This window comes from Petaurus breviceps, unplaced genomic scaffold (genome assembly GCF_028583685.1).
Source record: "Petaurus breviceps papuanus isolate PSGF00001 unplaced genomic scaffold, PetGlider_PUasm1.0 37, whole genome shotgun sequence".
NCBI classification, from domain to species: Eukaryota; Metazoa; Chordata; class Mammalia; order Diprotodontia; family Petauridae; genus Petaurus; species Petaurus breviceps.
This window is the reverse complement of record NW_027186296.1, coordinates 38,999,791-39,008,216: the sequence shown is the minus strand read 5'-3', so window position 1 is coordinate 39,008,216 and position 8,426 is coordinate 38,999,791. Positions and strand designations below refer to the sequence as shown.

The window sequence follows — 8,426 nt, the reverse complement described above, 5'->3', positions numbered from 1 at the left end:
CTGTCCAAAAAAATTAATAAGACAGTGTCTTATTATCGGGGAAACACAGTAGCAAGTAGCCTAGTTTTGCTGGAGTATAATGTCCACAAAAGGGACAACTGGTCATAGGGGGAGTAAAGGAGGAGCTTAGGAAACACATCTCAAGCTTGGAAGAAAAGAGAAGCGTGATACAGCAGTGACGGGAAGTCTCAATTATCTGGATATCTTCTGAAATCCTCTTCCAAAAACAAAGAAGCTAAAAATGTTTTGGTTTGCCTTAATGTTAATTTTATCATTCAAAAAAGTGAATGAACTAATGTGGGGCAACTGGTGACCACAGATGAGAACTCTGGAGGGGAAGGACCCATTGTATCACAGCATTTGTGATGGAAGACAAAAAAGCCAGGCTTAGTCTAATAGGTGCCCAAGATTTTTGGAGAGCTGTTTTTAAAGGGTTCAAAGAAAGGATCACTGGAATCTCCTAGACTAAAGTTCTCCAGGGGAAATCTGCCCAGAGGAGAAGTTCTCAATAAGGAAAAGAAACAAAAATAGAATTCTGATGAGGAATGAAAAGAGGAATTATTTAAGGAGACCCATGTAAATGCCCTGGAAACTCATCAACCAACCTTGGTTTTTAAAAGATGTACAGAAGATGGAAGCAAGAGCAGTGAAAATGAAGGTGAATATGAAAGTAGTACAATGATGTAAGAACAGCGTCAGGAGTGCTGAAGTTCCAAGTGAGCTGGGGCTAGCAAAAAATGTAAAGATGATAAAAAAAAAGGGTTGTTGTTTTTTTTAAAGCTATTTTGAGGGAAAGAGGGAAGGGAAGGGAAGAAGAAGGGAAAGTGAATTACTTGGTTAGATAACAAAGATAATGGAAAATACAGAGAAAACAATTGAATTTATTTTCTTCTCTCTTCTCTGTCTTTAGACTAAATAGAAAAGAACAAAAATAACTAACAACAAGTTGAAACCTCCACACAAGTAGAGCAGTAACAAGAGCTCTTAAGTGCCCTTAATAGGTTCATGTCACCTGGCAAAGAAAAACTATATCACAAGATAGTGAAAGAGATAACAAAAATAATGACTAAGCTGCTTCCAATAATCTTTGAGAGATATTGGAGAATGGGCTCCATTTAAAAAAAGAGAGAGAGAGAAAGAGGGTAGATAGATTCTGTAAAGTGTAGACCAGTGAGTTTGCCTTCAATTTTTGGCAAAATGCCAAAATGTATTATTAATGGGTCCTCAGGGTTAGCAGAGGATGAGATGGATAGATAGTGTCATGGGAACAACAAACATAGGCTCAGACAGATTTCAGGAGAATAGAAGGGCTTGGTGGGCTATGGTCTGTGGAGTCATGAAGAGTCAGACATGACTGAATGCCTGAACAACAGCAAAATTATTTATGAGGTTAGTGAACATTTAGAAATCACAATTAGACAGTATAGTTTCATCAAAAACAAATTGTGCCAAACTAATCCCATTTCCTTTTCTGACAGGATAATTAAACTGGTACCTTAGGGAAATGTAGCTATAATTTACCTATATTTTTATCAAAGCATCAGAATAATGTTGTTCATACTATTCTTGTGAAAAAAAATAGGAAGATGTAGAGTAGAAAATAGCCGATTAAGCATTGACTGGATGGATGGACCCCAAAAGTAATCATTAGTGGTGCTATGTCAGTTAGAAAGGTCATGAGTGGAGTACCTCAAAGATCTGTACTTGGTTCAGTGGTGTTTAACATTTCTATAAATAACTTGGTTGAAGGCAGAGATAGAATTTACAGATGCCACAAAGTAGGGAGGATTAACTAATACTCTGAATGACAGTCAAGTTCTAAGGAGACCTCAACAGATTAGAACTTTTGAGTCAAATCTCTGATTCTTTGATAGATCTGGAACCTTATTAATGAGGGTACTTCTTTCAGTGATATAGATTTTAACCAATCCATGCCTTCTCATCCTGTGTGTCTTTTGTCCATGTCTTTTAAATCCTCTATAGGAAGGATTCCTCTTGTTCTTCTGACATTGTATGGACACCCATGGAGCACAAAGGCTATCAACTGTTCACCTCTTACCCTTGTCACATGATTGGCCCACTTTCTTTTCTGGCTATCCATTACTTTGATGACATTCTTTACATTGCTTTTCTTGTACAATTGTTGACTAGTAATATGTTTCAATCTATAGTAACAGGAACCTATTGCAAGGCTCTGATCACCATCTTTGATCACCATCTTTTGGTGATGTCATCACCCTCCCTTCCACCATGTACCTCTTCATTCCTTTTGAGTCACCTGTAAGCTTATCTCTTTGGAGACTGTGATATTCTGTGACTTGGAGTCCTATAGCATTGCTTGAACATTATTGATGTTTAAAAAAGAGATGAACCTCTGATTTATAGACACGCTTAGGACAATTTAAAGCACTGTGTAATTTTCCAAAGGCAATCCAATCTAGTTTTCCCCTATTCAATTCTGGGCCTAAAGCATATGTCCAAAGATATAGTGTCTATCCAAGTTATATGTCCTGAATACTCAGCTCTACAGGTTGTCCATCTAAGTGAATATCACAGTTGGGACAATAGGCATTCTTCACACCTTTCCTTCTAGTGTGAATAGTTAGGTCAAACTCCTTTGACATTATGGTTCTCATTTAGGAGGAGCTCTGCACTATTGCAGCACTTGTTATCATTTGCAAGTAAGCGTCTGGAGGGTTCGTGGTTATGAGGAATTCTTCCATTTGGACTCTGCACTAGATGCCTTTTGGAAGTGTACGTCTCCTTTTTATACCTTGATTTATAATAATCAGTTAGTAAGTACTCAAATTTATGTCTGTTGTTATAGCTCTCAAGGGATCTTATATAATTTTGACATATACATGAGAGACTCAGTGTTGTAAAAAAAAGTTTTTAAAGCAATTTTTTGCTCTGCCATATCGAATGCTTTTTTTAGTCAAACAATGGAATCGTGTCTTCTCTAAACCTTTCAATCAACCGTATGGCTATAAAGATGTGACCAGCTATTGTTTGCAAAATTCTTCTTGTTCCTTGCTTATGACTTCATCATGGATACTTTCGATGTGTGTATAGATTATACTCATAATTTTGTAGAGATGAGAAAGTAGGCATTTGAGTTATCAATAATTAATATTCATTCTGTCACTTTTCTGTGTAACAAAAAAAGGTTTGAGATTCTTTTTTCAGCCAAATCTAATAAGATGAAATTTAAGGACAAATGTAAAAATTTTACAGGGGTTCAAAAAATCAACTTTATAAAGTATAATAAGGGATAGGTTTGTTTATGTGAAGTTTATGTGAAAAAGATCTGGGGCATGGTAAGCCAAGAAGAGAACATGATCTTGGGCTTTATTGAGAGGCCTAGAGCCCAGAATGAGGAGGTAATAGTCTGGATCCCTAAGGTCGGACCACATTTGAGATATAATGTTCACTTTGGGATGTCACATTTCAAAAAAGATATTGATAAGCCAGAATGTTCTTAGCATAGAGTAGCCACTATGGCAGTGAACCTGGAGATTATCTTGTATGATAATAAGTTCAAGGAGCTGGGGGTATTTAGCCTAGATAAAGAAAGACTGATTACAGAAATAATATCTGTCTTCAAGTAGCTGAAGGCTACTTGCAAAAGAGGGATTCTAGTTCCACTTATTCCCTAGGGCAAAGTGGTGGTTGGAAGTGGGAGAGGCAGATTTGGCTTGATAAAAGACATTTTTTTGAAGAAAAAAAATCAAGCTCTTTAAGAGTGAATTGAGTTGCCTTGGATAGTGTAAGTTTCCCTATCACTAGAGAAAAGACCGAATGACCACGTGGGTTTGTTCTAGAGACAATTATTGTTCAGATATAGCTCACTTCCAACTGTGAGATTCAGTGAATTCTAAGAATAGCACAAGATAAAACTGTTGTTGTTAATTGTTTAGTCCTGTCAGACTCTTCATGACCTTGTTTGGGGTTTTCTTGGCAAAGATACTTGAGTAGTTTGCCATTTCCTTCTCCAGCTCATTTTACAGATGAGGAAACTGAAGCAAACAGGTTTAAGTGATTTGCCCAGAGTCACACAGCTAGTAAATGTCTGCAGCCAGATTTGAATTCACAAAGATAAGACTTCTGGACCCTAGATCTAACACTCTATCCACTATGAAACCTAGCTGCCTTTGAGCTAACACTAGAAAGGCAGGTTGGAACTAGATTTTAGAATACCTAAAGGGCTAAACTATGGAGTTTGAATTTTATGCTTTTAGGCAGTAGGTTTTGACTCTAAATTTTTGAAGAGGAGAGTAATGCAGTCAGACCTCTGCAAAGATAATTTTGGTAATGATGTGTAAGATATATTGAAGATAGGGAGAGACTTAGGGTAGAGACACAAGCTGGAAATTTATTACAATATTCCAGGTCCTGAAGTAAAGATGTTTTAGAGGTTTAAAAAAAATAGGATTTGGCAAATGCTTAGATACACAGGGGGTGAAGGACAGAAAAGAATCAAGTAGGACTTGAAAGTTTCCCAGTCCCCTCACTATCCTGGTCAACTTCTTCTGGAAACATCCTAGCTCATCTCTGTCTTTCCTAAGATTCCAAGGTAGGATCCCATATGGTAAAATGTTTCAGAGGAAGTCAGCCCAGGTCGGATAGGAGATGCTCAGGAATGAAATTCTGGCACATGGGAAACAGTTCCAAAGAGGAGAAAAAATGGGATGTCTGAAGAGATCATCATGGATGGAGAGGGAATTCACCAAACAACCTAGATTTTTAAAAGATGGAAGAAAGGTTAGGTAAATGACAAAAGAACATGAAAATGATCCTGTAAAATTCATATTAGGAATGCTAAAGCACAGAATGAACTGAGACTCGTAAGGGAAGCTAAGGACAACAAAAAGGGAGATTCGTTTTTTGCTTTAGCTACATTGGGAGAAAGTAGGAAAAAGAGAAGGTATGGAACCTTTGTGTAGGGTGGATGGGATGATGATGATTTACAGTGGAGAGGAAGCAGAATTACTCAATAATTAGTATCTGTTTTCTTGGCCAAGGAGGATGACCTGTACACTGGAAGTAAAAGAATTCCTAGATGCCCTTGATGAATTCAAGTCTCCTGGGCCAGGAAAACAACATTATCAGGTCCTGAAAGAACTAACTGGAGGGAGTGTTGAGCTGCTATCAGTGATTGTTGAATGATCATGGAAATAGGAGAAAGTACAAGAAGAACGGAGAAGGGCAAATGTCCTGATTTTTCAAAAAGGAAATGTAACAAAATCTGCAAACTACAGGTCAGTGAGCTTACTTCAGTTCTTTTTTTCTTCTTCATTTTTAAAGTTTATTTTATTTTTAATTCTACTTCAATTACTCTAGAACTGATCATTAAATCAATGGTTGGCAGAATTATGGAAAGAAAAAGTGATTATAGAGAGTCAGTATAATTTTATCACAAACAATTCATGCCAGACTAACCTCCTTTCCTTTTTTGAAAGGATTACTGAACTAGGGGAATGCTGTGGATATAGTTTATTGGAATTTTAGCAATCCTTTTGATAAAGTATCTCATGATATTTTTTCATGCTATTTTTGAGGACAAGATAGAGAGATATAAACAATTATATAATCAGATGGATTCAGAACTTGTTGGTTGGCCAGACTCAAAGAGTAATTATTAATGGCTTGATGCCAATGTGACAGCAGGAGAACCTTAGGGATCTGTGCTTGGTCCTAGGTAATTTAATATTTTTATCAATGACTCAGATAAAGGCACAGATGGATGCTTATAAAATTTTCAAGTGGCAAAAAGCCAGAAGGGATAGTTGAAAACTGATTTGAATGAGTCAAGATCCAAAAGCTAGGGCAACTAGATGGCACAGTGAATGGTAGGCTGAGCCTGGAATCAGGAAAACCTGAGTTCAAAACCAGTCACATATTCTTACTAGCTTAACAGCTGATTGCCTCAGTTTCCTCATTTGTATAAAGGGGATAATAATTTTAAAACCTACCTTATAGGGTTGTTGTGAGGCTCAAAGGAGATAATATTTGTATAATACTTTGCAAATCTTAAAGCACTATATCATGCTAACTATTATTATCATTACTCCCTCCTCACCTCTGCCTTTTGGAATCTTTATCTTCCTTTAAGACTCAGTTTAGGTTTCACTTCCTTCATGAAACCTTCCAGTTAGTGCTCTTTTTCTCCCCAAATTACCCTGCATTTGCTTTTTTGTGTGTACGTGTTGGATCCCTCTAGTGGAATGCCATCAGACTTGGTACTCCCCCTCATTCCCACCCTCAGTCCTTGTGATTGGAGGGTGGAGCCATGAATTCCAAAACCTCTATTTAAGGATGGAGCTCAGCTCAGAGCATCTTTAGGGCTTCTCTGATTTTTTTCACCAAGCTTCAGGCACTTTCCCTTGTCCATCTCTTTAGCTTTCCTTTGTATATTAATTGTCCTTTCCTCCATTATGTTGTAAGCTTCCTGAGGACTGGAGCTATCTTTTTTGCATTTATACCTTAGGTGTTTAACACTGTGCCTGGCACTTAAAAGTGTTTTCTGATTGATTTATTGGTTGACTGCTAGAATGTAGACTCCTTGAGCAAGCAAGCAAACATCTATCTATTAAATGCCTTTTATGAGCCAGGCATGGTGTTAGATACTAGAGCACAGGGATTATTTCATTGTGATTTTGGTATTCCCAGCACCCAGCACAGCATCTGGCTCATAGTATGTAGGTGCTTGAGAAATGTTGTTGAATTGATTTACTGACTAGGAAAATCGGAGAAGGTTCCCTGGTAGAATTTAAAGTGGGCTTTAAAGGCGTGGTAGGAAGTCAGTAGGTGAAAAGGGATATTCCAAGCACAAGGAACAGCATGAACAAAGGTATGGAGGTGGGGAAATGTAGGAGATGCTGAGAGGACAGAGAGTAAATGACTGATTTTATTTCTCAGTGTGTGTAAGAGAGTAATATGTAAGATAAAGTAGATTCTAGATTATAGAGGGCCTTGAATGCCAGGCAATGGAGTTTGAGTTTTACCTTGTAGTTGGGTACAGCTAGGTGGTACAGTGGCCTGGAGTCAAGAAGACTAGAGTTCAAATCTGCCTCAGACATTTACTAGCTGTGTGACCCTGGGCAAGTCACTTAACCCAGTTTGTCTCAGTCTCTTCATCTGTCAAATGGGCTGGAGAAGGAAATGGCAAACCAGTCCTATATCTTTGCCAAGGAAACCCCAAATGGGGTCACAAAGAGTCAGACGCAACTGAAAGGAATGAAAAATAACATCAACTTGTAGTTAATAGGAAGCTACTAAGGACCTTTCAGTGTGGAATGATATGACTAGATCTCTGCCTAAGAAAGATTCCTCTGACGGTGGTCTGAGCCCTAGAATAGAATGGGGAAAGAATGGCAGAAATTAGACCCTCTGCTCTAGCAGAGTCAGTGAGAAGGGAGAGAAGGGACTGATACAAGAGATGTTATCCATGTAGAGCACCCAGCGCTTAGAGATCAGATCTGAAACGTGAAGAGAAGCAGCAGGACCCAGAATGATAATAGCAACGGTCACATAGCATTGTAAGGTCTGCAGAGTGCTTTATGTTTTTATCTCATTTGATATTCACTACAACCTTGGCAGAGAAGTGCTGTAATTTTTCTCATTTTGCAGATAAGGAAACAGAAGCAGACAGAGGTAAAGGAACTTGCCCACAGTCACCAGCTAGTAAGTATCTGTGGCAGGATCTGAACTCATGTCTTCCTGATTCAGGGTTTAGCGCTTCTAGCTACTTACATGAAAGACTAGTAGAATGACGGACAGATGTGATATAAGAAAAGGATAATAATAAACAAAGGTTTTTTTTTTTAATCTCTAATGACATTTAATTCATGGCATCAGTGAAACAGCCAGATGGGCTCTAGAGTTCAACAGAGAGCTCAGAGCTGGAGAGATTACTTGTTAGCGGTCTCAGTTCCATTACAGCAGAATGGGCAGACCAGGACCTCTGTCTCGGACTGTGGCTCTTCTTACATCCTGCCAAACATCATCTGTCATCTTACTTTGATGTTAATAATAGAGTTGAAGTTGAGGGTATAGTGGAAAGAGTATTGGATGCAAAGCCAGAAGCCCCAGGTCCTGGTCATGCTGCTCACTACCTGCGTGCCCTGGGCACCTCAGTGCTCGTTGTGAGCTCCCATTTCCCTTCTCTTTAAAACGAGAGGGTTGGATTAGATGAATCCCTGGGTCACTTTCAGCCTCAAATGCTGGCATCCTGATTTGGGGCTGGACAGGGCACTCTCTTCCCACTTCTTGATGTTCAGGGGATGGATCAGCAGATGGCGCTAATACACCATGTGTGATCTAACCATTGTTTCCCATTACCCTTGTCCTGAGGGAAGGGGAAAAATATTACTGGATAAGGTGACTTAGTTTTCCAAGCAAAAAAAATGGGGCTTGTGGTCTGAAAA

General features: G+C 38.6%; 1 long non-coding RNA gene across 1 annotated transcript; it reads left to right on the top strand.

Annotated features, from left to right (window-relative positions):
- Positions 1–5,033: 5,033 nt before the first annotated feature.
- Positions 5,034–7,825, top strand: LOC138168536 (uncharacterized). Its single transcript, XR_011170126.1, has 2 exons — positions 5,034–5,258; positions 7,630–7,825. It is a non-coding gene; the product is annotated as an uncharacterized lncRNA (long non-coding RNA).
- The last annotated feature ends 601 nt before the right edge of the window (positions 7,826–8,426 follow it).